This window comes from Emydura macquarii, unplaced genomic scaffold (assembly GCF_026122565.2).
Source record: "Emydura macquarii macquarii isolate MOO-44397 ecotype Brisbane River unplaced genomic scaffold, CSIRO-AGI_Emac_v2 contig_2321, whole genome shotgun sequence".
Taxonomy (NCBI): Eukaryota; Metazoa; Chordata; order Testudines; family Chelidae; genus Emydura; species Emydura macquarii.
Window position 1 is genome coordinate 3,052,450 of NW_027132458.1, and position 17,678 is coordinate 3,070,127.

At 42.7% G+C, this 17,678-nt stretch overlaps 1 protein-coding gene across 1 annotated transcript in view; it reads left to right on the plus strand.

Moving 5' to 3' along the window:
* Positions 1 to 17,241: 17,241 nt before the first annotated feature.
* The window catches only part of ARPP21 (cAMP regulated phosphoprotein 21), a 245,378-nt gene continuing 244,941 nt past the window's right edge, over positions 17,242 to 17,678 (plus strand). The window contains exon 1 of the mRNA XM_067560915.1: positions 17,242 to 17,356. The gene's annotated coding sequence lies outside the window, so the exon portion shown is untranslated. The remainder of the gene's footprint in view (positions 17,357 to 17,678) is intronic.

Consider the following 17,678-nt stretch of genomic DNA (forward strand, 5'->3'; position numbering starts at 1 on the left):
TCCCAGCATGTGGTCAGTGTGAGACCCCGAAGACATGCTCTTTTACATATTTATACAAACAAAACAAAACAAAACAAAAAAAATACATATACATAAATTCTTGATGCTTATAGATATATACAAAATATTACTACTATTACTATTAACTTATACATTTCTATTTTAAAAAATATACATAACAAATAACATATTAACAAAAAATTTCTACTTTTCTATTAAAATTGTCTGATCTCTCTCTCAGAAGGCTATATAACTAATTAAAACTAGTTGGCTCTCTCCTTGCCCTTTCTCTGACCCTGGCAAAAAATCAAACACCATGGGAAAGAGAAGGGGGGTGATTTCAGCAGAGAGCAAAACACTCAAAAAACTAAAATAAAATAACTATGGTTAAACAGACAATATTTTCCTACAATCCCCCCTTTGAGCCATACTGTATTACCAGTGTGGCTCACTTATAAACCTGAACTAGCCTTTGCTTAAATTTAATAATTACAACTTAAATTAACATTAGCACAACAGGCACCCTGGCCTTAACAAACCAACTAAAAGCAAAGCAAACAGAGGGCAAAATACCCAAACACTAAAAACAACAACAGGTAAAAATAACAATAAAACAAATTATACACACAAACAATTACTTAAGCCAGAATAAATTTGGTAGCCATAAAATTAAGGCATAAAATAAATCTGTGAAACCCCATGAAATATCATCTTGGAAAATGGTATGGAATAATGATGCGATTTGTAAAATGTCATGTGCATTAAATTAGTAGTTCTTTCAGTAATTTTGACTGAATTGTCCATAGTCAAATGATTTAAATCAGATTGTCTATCAGCCTGCAGCAATTAATTACAATTGATTATTTACATATTTACAGACCAATTATTTGGGAGAAGGGCCTGTTTTTCCTTCAGAAGGCTGCAAAAAAAAAAAAAAAAAAAAAATTTAAAAATTCTCTTCCTATAACACTTTTCACACTTTCAACTGTCCCTCCAAACTCTGTAGTGTTAACTTCTCAATCTCTTTACTACATGGTGTTTAACACAATCAGAACCACGGGTATACCTTCTTCAAAATGCAAGGGAACATGACTGCAAATCCAACAGTTAGACACATTGAAATCTGTTTGTAATTGAATAACTAATTATAAAGATGTGTCTGTATAGTCCAAGAAGCATTGTCTTTTATGGTTTAGTTGCTTGGGTTGTAATTGTACCTCAAAGTCATCAGGTTGTTGGTCTTTTTCCCCATGGACCTTGGGGATTTCCTCGACAGGTGTACCGTTAATCAGGAACTTGGATCAAAAGAAAGTCATCCAGATAAGGCCAATACAAAACATCCAGAAAATCACTAGCCATACCCATTTAGGGAACAAGTGATCTGGGGAGTTTTAAGTCTTTTTCTTCTGAGGTGGTAGGGATGACGTCGTGGTATATCCTCTTCGCTCTGGAGTGGTTTCAAATCCTCTTTCTGGAGTGGTTTCAAATCCTCTTCGCTCTGGAGTGGTTTCAAATCCTTTTCGCTCTGGAGTGGCAAATCCTTTTCTTGAGCAGGGGAGAGGTTACAAGCACTTGCACCCTGTTCCACTGACCTTGTCATTACAGGTGCAGAGGTTCTTTTACAGTGTTAGGCATGTATTCAGGACTGGTAACCTTGGCACTTTACAACAGTGTTGGTGGTGAGAAATACCTGGAGTGGGCCTTTCCAACGCAGTTTCAGGGCTGTCTTTCTTGGTGGACTTTTACGTGAATCCAATCACTGGGCTGTAGATCATGACATGCTTTTTGAGGGTCTTGGGGAAGGGCTTCTTGGACCTGTGAACGAAAAGCCTTAACACACTTCATTAATGCTTGACAATAAGTCAAGTCAGTTTCATCAGCTAAATTAATATCCATTAGGTGAGTTGATACTGGTAGAGAGCTAGAAAGCCTCACGGGTCAGCCCATTAGGATCTTGTGTGGTAATAGTTCAGTCTTTCTGTTACATAATGATTTTATACTTATAAGGGCTAAAGGCAGGGCATCTGGCCATTTGAGGCTAGTTTCATGGCAAATTTTGGCTAGTTTATTTTATCAGAACACCATTCTGTTTTTTCACTGCCCCTGCAGACTGAGGGTGATGTGGGCAATAAAAGTTCTGTTGGATATCAAGAGCCTTGCAAACTTCTTTTATAACTTGACCTGTTACTGTTGGTAGACAGAGGGATCCCAAAGCAAGGGATAAATTCCTTCACAAGCCTTTTGCTGACTATAATAGTGTCAGCCTTTGCACATGGGTAAACTTTTACCCATTCAAAAATAAACATACAATTACTAATACATATTAGACTGGACCAATATAAACACAAAACAACATAAATATGGCCTAAAATGCAGAAAGGACTGCAGCCTTAACAGCAGAGTCTGTTACAACATACCAATAAACTAAACATTTAACAACAACAATAATAAAAAATAACTATACAACATTTATAAAGCAGCAACATAAAATTCATTTAATATGGAAGCCTCCCAAAGTGGGGAAGCCCTTTTGTTTTTAGAATTAACCATAATTATGAACAACACCAAAGGCATAATGGGAATCATTAACAAATTTACCTTTGGTCAGGATACAAACTGTAGTTACAGGAAAAAAATTAGCTTCTTGATCAGGGTTCACAGAAGGGAAAGGGTTACTTTTAATTACCTCATGTTAAGAACAAACAGCATAATCAGCCACAAGAATACCTTTAGAATTTCTTTGACAGGAGCCAATAACATAGAAAATCAATTTTGGGTTCTACAAAGGGTGGATAACAATGAGGCAGGATCAAAAACTGGACATCGGGTGAGTATAATATGACCTGCAAACAACAAAAGAATTTTATATTTTGTTAAACAAATATGAGGTACAAAAATAATAAGTGGAGAACCAAGAATCAAAGTTTCCGAGGTTTTACCCAAGGCAGCTACAGCTGCAATGGCACGGAGACAAGGTGGAAGCCCTGCAGCTACAGGGTCCATGGCATTATTGTAACAGGCAATAATCTTATACTTATCCCCACACAATCTTACACAAAGCAATAAATATTTTCCAGGTTTTCTAACAGGAAAAATTGGGGTGTTTTAGAGGATTCAAATAGGCACAATAATTCCTTGTTTAAGGAGAGATGTAATTACAGGACATATTCCTTTTGTATGCTGGATATTTCAAAATCCTGTCCCTATTCAAAAAATACAGCCAAAATAGAATTTTCATTTTCACAAGGAAAATAACAAATTAATCCCATCTGGTAAACAATAAATAGTACAATCAAATTTTACAATATAAATGTCTACCTACCAGGTTAACTGAAAAATAAAAACTTAAAAGAAAAGCATGCTAATTAAAAATAGATCTCAAAGAAACAGATAGTGGTTTAGACACTAGATGAGGCATTAATTGGTTTACATTCTTCCTTGATAAGGGAATAGAGAAAACTCCTAAACTTTTAAGGTGGATCTGCTGACTTCAGTGTCTAGAAAGTGTTTATAAAACATTTTACTGGTTTTCCATCAATAAAACAAAACACATAAAAACCTGATTAATCTATTAACAAAAAGGGTGCATTAATGAAGTTACTATTTCCCAGGCTGTCCTAATATAGAGGTTGAGTCTGGTCTCGGGGAGGAGGTGGTGGTGGCCCAAATGTCCACTCCGACTGGCCAGATCGTCTTGGACATTCTGCTTTCCAGTATCCCAACTGTCCACAATAGTGGCAGGAGGAATCTCCTGGGGCCAAAAAGGTACCACGTCCTACTCCCCAACCCCGGCCCCAACCTCTCTATATACTCTTTATCTAAATTTTCACTTTTTCCTTTTTGGAGTCCTTTAGACTCCTTACCCGGGACTTATGCAGTCTTTCTTTAGAGTTTTCACCCTGTTTGCATTTTATCTTTGGCCCCCCTTTCTCCTTTTGGCCATAAACCATGTTGTTCGAACCAAAATGCTTAAGGGCCCGATCCTTATTTTTTACAATTTCCCATTATGTTTACCCACTCCCTCCCCCTCTCTCAAAGGTTTTTAGAAACAAGAGAAGAGAAACGGAGAGAGAGATAAGGAGAGAGAAACAGAGAAGAAAAAGAAAGGAAAAAAAAATTTCCTCTCTCTCTCTTGAAACACTTAAGGTAGCACCTAATTACAAACAGTTTTTAAGATCCTTTTCACACACTTATTATACCACATAAGAGAAGTCTGACTGCCACTCAGTACTTCTGTACTTCTTCAGAGAAACCTGCCACTTAGTATTTCTTTCATTTCCCATGGTAGAGGTCTCTTTAGGAGTCTTATTTTCCTATGTGCCAGTATTTATCACACGCTTCGGCCATCACCGACCAATCTCCTCACGGAGGTATGGAACTGCGGTCCAGGTCTCCACACTCACTTCGTTCCCTACTGGCAATACATGAGGCGTCTCATTTCCCACTTGAAATATTTCTCTCACTGCCGCTTGTACCCCCGCTTCAGCCGCAAGGTTCTTCACCATCCTCCTTGCCTTATTCCAGGTCTGACTTAAGGCAAAGGCTTCCTTGTTGCCATGGGCTACCGACTCCCATAGGTCGGAGCCCAAGTGTTCCCAGACAGTCTTATCAAATACAGTACTTGATTTTACAAAAATTCCCTTTCTTTGTTTCCACTTCAATAAGCAAGATAATTTATCCGGGGACACCTTTTCCCCTTGGCGCTCCGCGATACATATAAAAAATTCAAGCACCGTTTTTTCTTCAGCTGATGCAGCGTTTCCCATACTTAATTAATTAGCCGCTCACCTTTGAGCTCAAACACGTCTCTCTCGGACGACCACGTCTCTGGGCGACCACGCCTGCCTCTGGGCGACCACGCCTGCCTCTGGGCGACCACGCCTGCCTCTCTGGGCGACCACACCTGCCTCTGGGCGACCACGCCTGCCTCTCTGGGCGACCACGCCTGCCTCTGGGCAACCAGGAGCTGCCTTCACCGCAGTATCTCCTGTGAGCTCATACACGTCCCTCTTGGACGACCAGGAGCTGCGTCCAGCGCAGTACCTCCTGCAGCGGCTATAACTCCCGCGTTTCTTCTCCCTGCCCGACGCACAATCCAATCCACTTGAATTGCAATCACGTCGGGGTCACCATTTGTCGGGTTCCAATGCTGATAGCAGAGGACGAGGGAGGATTCCACTGCTGATGGCAGAGGATGCGGGACGGATAAAGCACAACAACCAATATGATTGCAAGCAGAATCGTTTATTCCATTTTGCTTTCCAGCTTATATACCTTTTAATCACCTTTGCTTACAATAACCACGCAATTGCTGATTGGCTATTATATGATTTCACCTACTTCACACGGGAACAGCTTACATATTACTGGTAGCTTCTTAGCTCACACAACTATCTTGTTTACGACCTTGAATACTTTCTACTATCTAGTGGATAGCGGCCAAGTCCCGGGAACTCGCCGCCAGTGAGGCGCCTGAGTGAAAGTGGCCACCTTCCAGCTCCCTGTAGGCAGCCTCACTTGACCCGGTGTCCAGCACCAGGCCTGCTGTAAGTGTCCACTTAGGTAGCCATCAGGTCAGGGTACAAATAATACACTCCCACAAGTGTCCTCCTGACTCTGGGCTTCTACAGCAGCTGGTACAGCTCTTGGTATATCTTAGGTCTTGTCTTAACTGCAGGCGAATCACAGTGTAACCACTCACAAGTTAGTCAACCCCTGGTAGCCTAACCTGGGAGAGTATGACTGCATGCATTCTGCTGTCATCCCCTGTGTGCCGGCTGGCACTGTACCTGGCCGTGACAGGCAATACAGCTATCTGGGGGTATACCCCAAGATTCGTAGTGCTGCAACCCACTGGGTCACTCTGCTGCATTCACACAGTTTTGTGGGGTAGCTTGTCTGGTCGCTCTGGAGATTGTGTGGGGGTAAGACAGAAGACTTCCTTGTTTAATTAATTCCTTGTTTGGGGGTATATAGCAAATACCAATGAAAAGAGGACTTGAAATCAATTAAAATAACATCAAATAGAACAAAATGAGTCAAAAGAAAACAATTGTAAAATCTAACTATTCTTGTAATGATCTGTATGGTAAGAAAAGGGTGGAGAGAGCAATTATTTTAAAACTACCTTTAAATCCCTGGAACAAATCAGCATTTAGACTTGGCTAACAAGGGGTTAATAACTGGCACTAAGGGAGTCTGAGCGTTATCTGCATATTGAACTAAGGAGGAGTGGGGGGTAAGATTTGGAGAGGAGTGTTTGAAATTTAAGGTTGAGTCCTCACTGCAGGCTTAACCTGGACTCTTTCTTGGATCACTTTTAACCCAAACCCTCCAACTTTCCACATACAAAACCCTTAAACCCAGTCTTATAGGTGCTTTTGAACCTAGGCTTGCTTGTCCAGCTAGGGGTATAGAGCAGAGCCTGGGTTTTACTTTAACATGAGCTCTAACCCACCTCCCTTTCAGTGAGGATGCAGCTGAAGCCTATTTGTGGAGCTCAGGTTTTGATAGTCCTCCAGTGCCATCCCACAATTCTCTAGGCCTGTATCTTCTGGCCCTTCTATCTACTCACCAGAAGCTACCTGCAATTTTACATGGATCTGGTCAGTGTTTAACCCCGCATTCCACAAGAGTTTCACCGTCCCATGGGCATTGTTCTACTGATCAACCACCAGAGAGGGGTGAAGTTGGAGAAGCTGCAAGCAAGATGCTAAGCAGAGGTAGAATGACAATCCACTTCTGATCAATAGTCAGAGCACATGGTACATGGCAAGATAGGAATGGGTAAGATAGGGGGCTTATGGGAAATGACTGGAGGACCATGACACCTCAATTGTCGTGGCTGCATGTTTTCAGTGCATTTATGTTAGGGATAGTGATAATTGCTCTCTTAAGGTCTGCTGTATAGCTCAGAGAGTTGAAGATGTCTTGCCATGTGGCACTGGTGAATGTGGAACATGTTAAGGGAAAAATCTGCAGTTAAGCCCAAGTGAAGTCTGCAATAAAGACAAGGCCTTAGGTGGCCCAGGGAGGCTGCCTGACTTCCTGTAGGCAGCAGTCCTGCCTAAAATGTCCACACCTGGTAGCCACATCCTACCCCAGGGTTTCATGTCCTCACAGGGCAATGTAAGCTGCCTTAAACAAAGTGTGAGACAGAGGAATTCTCTCTAGCTGGATCCAGGGCTCCGATGGCTCTTTTTCCTGCCACAGCAGCGTAAAAAGGCCATAGCAGAAGGGTGACACACTATGGCCCACCATTTTGTTGTAACAAGCCAGACTGGCTAGCTAGATGTGCTTTACTTTTGACAGCAGACGTAATGCAAAGCTTGTTGTGTCTGACTTTTGCAACCCTCAAATGGAGGGTAAGTGTGTTGCCAGTTAAAAACTGGTATGAGGCTGGTATTTGATATTGAAAACCAGTATCAGTCAACTCCCCCTTTCCTCATCAGTCTTCTGAAAATTTTAGGCCATGTTTTTGCAAGTGTACATTTGTGCGTAAATATTTCATGTAGCAAATCTGAGAATGGAAGAATCTGCCTTGGGTACCTAATCTGTTTTAGTTGAGTCAAGCTTTCAAAGTACCTTTCCTGCCGCATGTAATAGTGCTGCCAGTCTGGTGAAATCTAAAGAGATGATGATAGAAAAAGCTGTAAGATTGATTCTTCTCTTTCTAGGATTGTGTTGGTTTCTGGGGCATCAAACAGAGTGGAGCATCCCTCTTCCTGTATCGCCTGATTTTCCCTGTCTTCAGTAGTTAAAATAGGACTTTTAGAAAGGAGATATGCAGAACAGTTGCCACTGACAAAACCTAGTGCTTTGCTGTATCGATGCTGTCATCTTCCAGAGGGGATTTAAATAGACACTCTGCGTATGTCTACACTGCAAGTGAAGGTGTTGCAGTGTTGATAGGCATACCTGTGCTAACTCTGCTCTAGATAGCATGGGTACAATAGTAGTGTAGACATGGCGGCACAGCCTCACCTCCTGAGTACATACCCAAGGCCCCCAGGCTTGTAGTCAGGCAGCTAGTCTGTACCGAAATCTGTGCTGCCATGTCTACACTACTATTCTCACCCATGCTAGCACACATCTGACCACCTGTGCTACAGTCACACCTTCCCTTGTGAAGTAGACATCCCCTCAGAGCCACTGACTCAGGGGGTAGGTCAACACTGGAGCTGGGGGTGTAATTTCTAGCGTGGGTAGGCCTATGCATGCTAGCCTTGATCTAGCTAGCACACTAAACAAAACAATACAGCCGGGCTGGCATGGGAGCAGGCTGGACTAGCCATCTTGAGTAGAATTCTGTCCAATACCCTAGGTTTGTACTTGGTCAGCGAGCCACTCCTGCCAGTGTAGCTACCCTGCGATTCTTAGTGCACTAGCTCAGCCAATGCTAGCTACCCAAGCTGGAAAATACACCTCTCTCTGCAGTGGAGGCATACCTCAGGTAAAGGAGAGTTGGTCCAGTGAGAGGCTTCATAGAGAGCAGCATGGCGCCACGACAGTATAGCAGGCTAAGGAATGATCATGAGGTGCTTGTGTACTTGCCCAGCCTGGTATCAACTTCGCCAGTTGAGCGGGCTGGCAACAGGACTTGATAGCCAGTCTTCTGGGATTTACAAAAAGTGGATCTCCCTTCCCACCTCCTTCACAATATCGTCTATAAAAACCTATGGGGAGACAGGCCCTGGAAACAGCAAATATCCTAGTTTTCACAGAGACGTTATTACCCTTTTTGTGCATGAAAACGGGGACTGATGCACATTATTGTAGAGTGGGCTGTGGTCATTGCAAATTACATTTAGAGGTTGGCTTTTTGAGAAAGTGGGCCAGGAGTCAGTAATATTTTTGATGGGGTTAGTAAAATGTTTGATGGTCCTAATAAGAAAGTCATCTAAGGCTGACCCTGACAGTAGCATGGGACGATCTCCTCCCATTCTTTAGTGAAATATAATTATGGCTTGCCTTGATGGTAAGTGTTCTCTTTAAGTTGTTCTCCTCCCAGTGGTTTGAAGGCATTTTCAGTGCAGCTGGGAATGCTGTTTCTAACCAACAAGCAAACGTGAACAATAATATATGAAACCATTGGCATTTCTAAAGGTAAAACATAAAGGCTCTTCATCTGGAAGATATTGCAGACCACTAATAGCTTCTGACAGTGTTGGATTGAGAGGTAACATCAGTTCATGATGAGAGAATACAAAGTTGAAAGGAATCCACTGAGTATTGATCCACAGCAGTTCTTAAAGTCTATGACTTTCCAAACTAGGCAGCGAAGAGATAAATCACTACAAGGGGAAGGAACACAAGCCAATATAGGGAAAGAACAGGTTAAAGAACACTTAAATAGGTTACATGTATTCAAGTCAGCAGGGTCTGAAGAAATTCATACTCAGGTACTTAAGGAACTAGCTGAAGCAATATTGGAAATTATTAGCAATTAAGTTCAAGAACTCATGGAGGATGGGTGAGGCCTCAGAGGAATGGAAAAGGGCAAACATATACCTATGTTTAAAAAGGGGAATATAACTGACATACATTCGATTTGTGTTCAACTATAACCTCCAGATCCTTTTCAGCAGAACTATGACCTAACCAGTTTTCCTGCATTTTGTAGTTGTGTATTTTATTTTTTCTTCCCAAATGAAGCACTTTGCATTTGTCTTTATAGAATTTCATCTTGTTGATTTCTCTAATTTGTCAAGGTTTTGTGAATTCTAATCCTATCCTCCAAATGCTTGTAATCCCTTCTAGTTTGGTGTCATCCTCAAATTTTATAAGGATACCCTCCACTACATTATCCAAGTCTTTAATAAAAATATTAAATTGTACTGGATGAAGGACAGACTCCTGTGGGACCCCACTAGATACGTCCTCCCAGTCTGACATTTAACCATTGATAGCTACTCTTTCATTATGCTCTTTCCACTAGTTGTGTATCCACTTCATAGTAATTTCATCTAGACCACGTTTCACTAGTTTGCTTATGAGAATATCATGTGGCACTGTGTCAAAAGCCTGATTAAAATCAAGATATATCATCTCTGTTACTTCCTCTCTATTCACTAGGCCCGTAACCCTGTCAAAGAAGCTTCCCTTCTCATGGGTGGAAATACCTAACTACAACACTTTAAAGGGTGCAGTTTACTTCCCACATTGCACTAGTTCAGTTCTGCTGGCTGGGGCACTGAGGGGCTATTAGAGTCAAAATAAGGTCCACTTCTCAGTGCACTCTGCCCAATCCTCACCCACTTGTTCACAGGCAGAAAACTAATCCTGTGGAGTCTGGTCTTCTGATCATCCAGGGATCCAGGAAGGCTGTGTGGGGTAGAACCCTGCTCAACTTTGTACGGCTCAGTTAAAATTGAGCCCCTAACAATCATGATACTGGAAAGACAGCAGCTTTAAAGCATCCCTTGTGTAAATTCTTTGCTGCTGTGAAAGACTTTGGTTCTATTTCATGTTGCATGGCATTGCTTGCTCCTGATTGTTTCAGATGACTTTTCATTGCCAATACAAGATATATTTTCAAAGATATAACATGAGAAACTGGACATTTTTTCAAATATTAAGATTGTATAGGACTGGATCTGTGACGTATAGTGGACTCTACACAACTGAGGTGCTACTCTGTGGATCTTCCCTTGAGGAGTATTGATTTCAGAATCAGATGGACACAGCTGATTAGAGGCTTATTCCTCACCTGCCCACCCTTCCCTCATCCCCAAAAGGAGAGAGACCGGGTAGCTGTTAGATATGGATGGATGCCTGAAGAGCAATCAAAGATGTATGGATTCCTACGTTTAATGCATTTCTTCGTTGTATTCTACCTGAGAGAAAGCAGTATGAGTCTTGAGATTTTCTTAAATCACCCTAGAAGCCATTGAGACAAGCTTTTTGGAGAGAATGAGAGTCGGGGGCTAAAGCTGATTTTATAGAAGTAGGTTTAACAAACCTATTCTGTTTTTCTGAATGGCTTCTATACTATTGAATGACTGCCTCCTGTAACACCAAAGCAGTGTATGCATATTGCCTGGCTTTGCATACTTAGCCTGTAGAATTTTTAAATTTAGAACTAAGAATAAACTGCCAGAGGGTTGTGGGCAGGGTGAGGCTGTCCCTCATGCTGGTCACACTTTTTTTTTTTTTTTGGCCTTGTGCATTTGCATGCTGGTTGAACTCTGTGTGTGCTGGGGAGGCTAGCTGTCAGGACCATAACCAGGGTGCAGTGAGCAGGGCAGCCATCCAGAGTGCAAGGAAAAGGATGGAAAAAAATCAGATAGGGGGTGCAAATATGCTTGCTCACCCCGGACGCTAAAGTGTCTACTTACCACTCTGCCTGCTGTTGACCCCACTCTGTGCCTCAGAATCCATGTAGCAGGCCTCTGTGTCACCTCTGGGTTCACCCCTACAGCTGGCATTCTTTTTTGTCAATGGAGCTGCATAATCCTACGAATGGGCTATCGTGCTAAGGAGCTCTGTTTGAATTATCTCATTCAGTCAATCTAAGCCTCAGAAAATTGGTGGCAAGTAAGCTGCTTTCCAGAATAGCATTGCAGCCTCTGCAGTAGGTTGACCCGGGTGGTCTTTTTGAAAACTTTTGAAGCATTTTCCTTCATCTGTAAACTCACCAGTGCACTGCAGCCAGACTAGATGAGTCCTCATTATGGTATGATTGATGAATGTGTAATTGACCACTTAGCCATCTGTGGCAGTGTGCAGTGGTGTGTATATGACACCTTTAGTCATACTCACTAGAACTTCCTCCTCCTCCTTACTTCAGCTAGACTGTTATAAGTGCTCCAGTCATGGCTTCTGTATCGCTACTTTTCTGCCTGGTTCTGAATTGCAGACCAATTAGGTTTTTTCTCTTTAATACTGACATTTTTACTTGGTAGGGAGCAGTTTGTTCTGTTTGGAGTTAAAACAGGCACTGCTAAAGCATTGTTTAGTATCTCTAAAAACAAAAAACAGCTTTCTAAGTGCGCAACACACTTTGTTCCCTTTCTTGCTAATGGAAAGGAGAGGAGGGGGAAAAAACCCTGGAATGCCATAAGTACCGAAGATGGATCCTAAGTGGTGCCCAAATGCAGAAATAGCAATCTGGCACACCACAGGAGGGGTATTTTGAATTTGTCAGCTAGTCAGCAACAGCTAGATTCTTTTCAATCGGAGAGTTGCAGTTGCCAGGGTCCCAGTGCTTGAAATGGAATTGGTGATGCTGTACTGATTGGAAAAGCAAAAATGTTAGAACATACATTCACTTCTTCTCCCGATCTGGCTACTGAATGATAACTTTAAAACAAAGTTAATCTGCTATTATAGTTTCCACCCCAAGTTTCTACCTTTTCTCCTTCCCCCAAATTTTGGGTCACTATAATCAATTTGATCCCTTCTGTACACATGAGATTTTACTTCCCCATGTTTACATGTGAATGGTGCCACTAATTGTTAGAGAAACTTTATTTATAGTGCCTAGAGGTCCCACTCAGGGATTAGGGCCCTATTATGCTGTACACATATAACAAGACAGTTCTTGCACCAAAGATCTTACAGTCTAGCACAGTGGTCCCCAAATTTTTACCCTCTGCCCCCCTCTTTGCCCCTGTCTGTGCCCTCTGATCCCCCCCCAACTGGGGCTGTGGCTGGGAGTGGGGCCACAGTTGGGGGGGTGCTGTCGGGGGCCAGGTGCTGTGGCTGTTAGGTGCCACGACTGGGGGGTGGGTCAGGACCGGAACAGAGCTCAGGGCAGAGCGTGGCTGGGTGGCCCTCCTGAACATTCCTCCATGCCCCCCTAGAGGGGTGTGCCCCACAGTTTGGGGGCCTCTGATCTAGCATATGAACATACGGTGCATAGCACAATGTGAATCAATTCAGATAAAACTCCACGCACCTCACCCAACACTTTACTCAAGGCCTAAACTGAACTTTTCTGAGTTTCAATTTTTAATTATTATTTGATATGACTTAGCACTGCCTTCTCTCTCTGGGACTGGAGACAAAAATGCTGAAAGACAGCAGTAGGAGATAAACTGCCCTGGTACTATTTGAGAGGAGGCTTTTACCTAGTGGTTAAAGTATGTTATTGGGCATCAAGAAGTTCGAGTTTTATTCCAGGCTCATATACTGGCGTGTTCTGCCACTGTGTTAGTTGTTGAGTGTACCTCCATTTTCCCATCTGTAGAATGGGTGAAGTGACTTACCCTGCTACTTCACAGGTGTGGGCTGAGGCTTTAATTTATCATTTTATTTACTCTATTTATTTATTGCTTTGAGATTCTCCAGTGGCAGGTATTAGGGTGACTGGGTTCTTCTCTTAATAGCCTGGGTTGGCAGGCGTTGAAACCCCAGGGGCAGATTCTAATTGATTCATGATCTTGCTAAGTCACTGCACCAGGTGGGAAAAGGTGAGTGTGGCTCTCAAAGAAGACTCATCTTGGAGCTAAGCAGTTCTAAGGGAGGTATTTTAGGAGCCACCAAGGATTTTGGTTATTAGGTAGATTACATCACACAGAGAACACGTGTTCACCAGAAAAGGTGTGAAATGTAAAAGAACTAATCAGGTACGTGTGAGCGCTTAATGGTGGGGTGTAATCTCGTGTGGGAAGTAAACCCAACCATACACAAATGAATAGGCCCAGCACTAGTTTCCTGACAGTTTGGGCATTTTGCTTCACGTTGTAATTACTTGTCCGGTGCGGATTACGCCAGCTGTGTTAGGGTTTGCCAGTTACTGCCGTACGGTGGCACTGAAGGGTCAGAAATGGTTAGCTTGGTTCTGTGTTGAAGTACAGCAGATGGCTCTGAACTGAGATAGAGAAATGAAATGAACAGTCATTGGATCTCCTTATTTATTATTAGCTCTCTGAGTACATGACTTTGTACACTGAAACCCTGCCCCCAAAGTTTACCATCTAAAGGCATATGGTGTTCATTACAAGTAGGCCTATTGTACTAGCTGATGAATCAAATGGGCCCAAACCAGAATGCTGGGTCCAAACAACTTCAGACCTGAGAAATATTCATGTCTGTACCTGAACTTTGCAGTCAGAGTCCATCTCTATTTGATCTAGGGCTCTTTATGATATGAAGTCTAACTAATGACCCAGGCAGAAGCCTCCAAAAATGTGCTTTACACTCTGTGCCCAGGCAGCAAATATGCTTCATTAAATTGATTTACAGATACAGTTCTCCGAAAGAGCACTGTGACTTTGCTGTCCATGTAGCTGTTAGTTCACTTGACATGAGACTGGGTTCAATACATTGAAAATTAAGGAAGCAACTCCTTCCTGCAATGGCCCAGGAGCTTTTCAAAACAGCCTGCATAGCTATTTTAAAGACTTCTGAGATCTACCTAAAGATGTGTACTGGGTTCAGCTAATATTGAGAGTTCTCAAAATACAAAATGACAGCACAGTTCAGATGTGCTTGAAAGTGTGGGTCTTGCAGATCAACTTGCTTCAAGCTGGCAAAAAAAGGTCATGGTCAATAGGGAAAGTGAGATGACCTGCTTGAATCCTCTTGAATCACAAGACAACAGAATTTAGGCTATAAATATGAATCAAGTTCTTCCTTCCAAGAGATAAAGGAACTTATTCACTAGAAGCAAGGGAATGTAGGGACTTGTTTGTACCAAATCCTTTCTCTCTCTCAATCGGACCCAATTCTTCACTCCTCTCCCAGCCTCTGAGTTCCTTCAACCAGCCAAGCCTCACTTCCTATGAATGCACCTATGGACAGCAGTCTCCCCTAGCTCTTGTTCTGACTTCCAGGTCCTTCCATTAACTTCTAATCTCCTTGACTCACCCCTATTAAATTAAACTGGGTGTCTCCACACCTGCAGCCTCAGAATCATTTTGGTCCACCTTCCAATTCTTCCCTTCCACTTCAACACCTCCCTTTCCTTCCTTTCATGTCAGGCTGCATATACCTCAGCTCCTGCTCTGATGCCTTGTCCCCCATTTTAGCATCTCCCATTGTCCACTACCACCAGTCAGATGTGGCTGAAGCTGTACACTTTGTGGCAGAGTTGTTCAGCTCTCCCTCCCATCTTCCATAGTGTGGAGGGAGAAGCATGCAGTGACTTTTCTCCCCTCCCGTTTGGGTGGCTTCCTGCATTGCAGTGTAAGCCCAGGGTTTGAATTCAGCCTCAAGCCTAGCCACCCCTTCTATGTACACACAAATTATGGTGAAAAGTTCCAGAGGGGCAGCCGTGTTAGTCTGTATACAGCAGAAACAATGAGAGCCCTATAGCACTTTAAAGAGTAACAAATTTAATTTCTGCAGGCATAAGCTTTTGTGGGCTGCAACCCACTTGGTCAGGGTTGCAGCCCACAAAAGCTTATGCCTGCAGAAATTAAATTTGTTACTCTTTGAAGTGCTACGGGACTCCCGTTGTTTACACAAATCATGCTGACCCATAGCTCAGACCAGGTCCCAGGACCACATGGGAGTGCAGGGTCTGAGTCTGAATCAACCAGGACCCAGAGTTTCAGCCCTACTGTTTTTCAGTGTAGACAATGTCCCACTGGAATTGTGCTCTGGGAGTCCACTAAAACTTGCCCACAATCCCACAAGCTAACTTTCTTTGCCTTCTGGACAGCCAAGTTTGGTGGAGAGTCAGGTTTTCCCACACTGCGCCACGAACAAAGGGCTAGAGCAGCCACATTTTGGGAGAGCACTAGGAAGCCTGGGATAGGCATATGCTGGGATCAGCACAGCATAATTCAGTGTAGATGCTGGAGCCCCAAATTGTGACCCAGGGTTGAATAGTTCCTAACCTGGGGTTACAAATGAACACAGACACTCAAGCTTAGGAAACCCAGGGTCTGCTAATTCAAGTTCTACTAACCCTGGGTTTACATTGCAGTGTAGACAAACCCTCCATGTCCAGGTCTACACATACAGTCCCTGTGAAGTTGATCATTTGTCCCTTTTAATTCTCATACACCTCCTCTGATACCCTTAGAATGATTATTGATTTCAATTTATGACCTTTTTCTAAAAAGGCACCATCTGGTGGGTGTCTTTGGCATGGTTTAAAATAACAAAACTAAGCCAGCAGCAAAATTGCAAATTCCAGACCCAACGCAACCGACTGGGCAGTGCTTAAGTGCTCTGAAAAAAAGTGTAGGTGTAGAGGGGTCTCTCATATGGGTGGAGTAGCAGCAGCTTTGGTACAACAGTGCTTGAAGAGCGCATCTCAACATCACAGCTCCATTTTTAACTATTTTTTCCCCTAGGTCTGTGACCTCTTGTGAGCCCCCCTCTAATTACCCTCCCACACACACACTTTCAATGCTGTCCATAGAAGAGATTTTTCCCACCTAAAATCTGTTCTTCCATAAACATTTGACCCCATCGGGCTGTGCCCTCTTCAGATGGCCAGGCAATTATATGAGCCATGCAGCCTTTTCTTCTCATTTTTAAATGTGATTGTTTGTAAAAGGAAACTGGTGTGTCAAAAGAACTCTGCATTTAGAATTGTGGAACGGCTACCGTCAACTGATCAAAGTCAGAAAATTCTGAGTTGGAGCTCAAGTTGCTTTATTCAGGCTGCCCTCTGGTGCCTATTGGTACAGCAGCACACGTGTTACTCACCCCCCCTAGAATACCAAGTGAACAGATGAAATACAAAGTTTCACAATTCACTTAATCTCCTTCCCACCCCAGTGGATGCCTGTTATTTTAAGCAGGATATTGACACACTGTATTAGCATTGTGAGATGAGTGAGTTTTTTGCTTTGTTTTGTTTTTACAAGTGACTTTTTATAAATGGCAGGTTATTTTATCCTCTTGCTGTATGGGGTAGTGCTGTACTTCACTGCGACTCGCATGTTTCTCTTCCTACTGTTGAAGGAGCCAGTGGTTATAGTGAGAGCTCTGGCTACTGTGTACAATAACTGGTTAGAGGAGGAGTTCAAGCAAGAGTGTTTGTTAATTAAAAAAGCAAAACCACAACAATGGGTCACCTTATTTTCAATAGATCCTTTTATTCGTTGATTTCCTCCATTACATTTTACTCTGACTAGCAATTTCATTGGTTAATATTAGCTGAACAGCTGACTGTCAAAAGTTTATGACTAACAACAGGTGCAAGATCAGCACGTTGCTTGGAATCTGGCACGGCCTGATGTCGCCTCTCTGGCACAGGCCTCACTATTATATCAGGAAGGGCCTAGCAACTTTGCTGTGATGTCCCATCCGCACATGCCTGTCTCGACTGCCCAAGGGACATGTAGAGCGGTGGTGAGCGCTGAGAGACCGTGAGCGGGAAAAGGAGAGCAGTGACTTGCAAGAATCTGAAATCAGTGAGACTCCTTAATGGAAGTACTGCTGCGTAGTGGAAAGGGTAAGAGAAAGATGTTAATGGAGCTCTGAGTTTGCTGTTTTATGGAGCTACCCTCAGAGGAGTGAGCGGCAGGAAAAATATCAAATGTCAGTGCAGAAATGTAGCAGATATGGATTCCTGTTTGCTTGTATATTCGTAGTGGTTTGTTCTGTAAATTACAGTACAGCAAAACAGAGCACTATATATTTGCATTATTTTTAATCTGTTTTGTCTAATTTTAGAATGCTCCAGTGCAGAGTCACTTTTAATTTCAATAGCGATTAAGTAGCGATGGCTTGTTTAGTAAGAACCATGGGAAATATATAAAAACAAATCAAACACG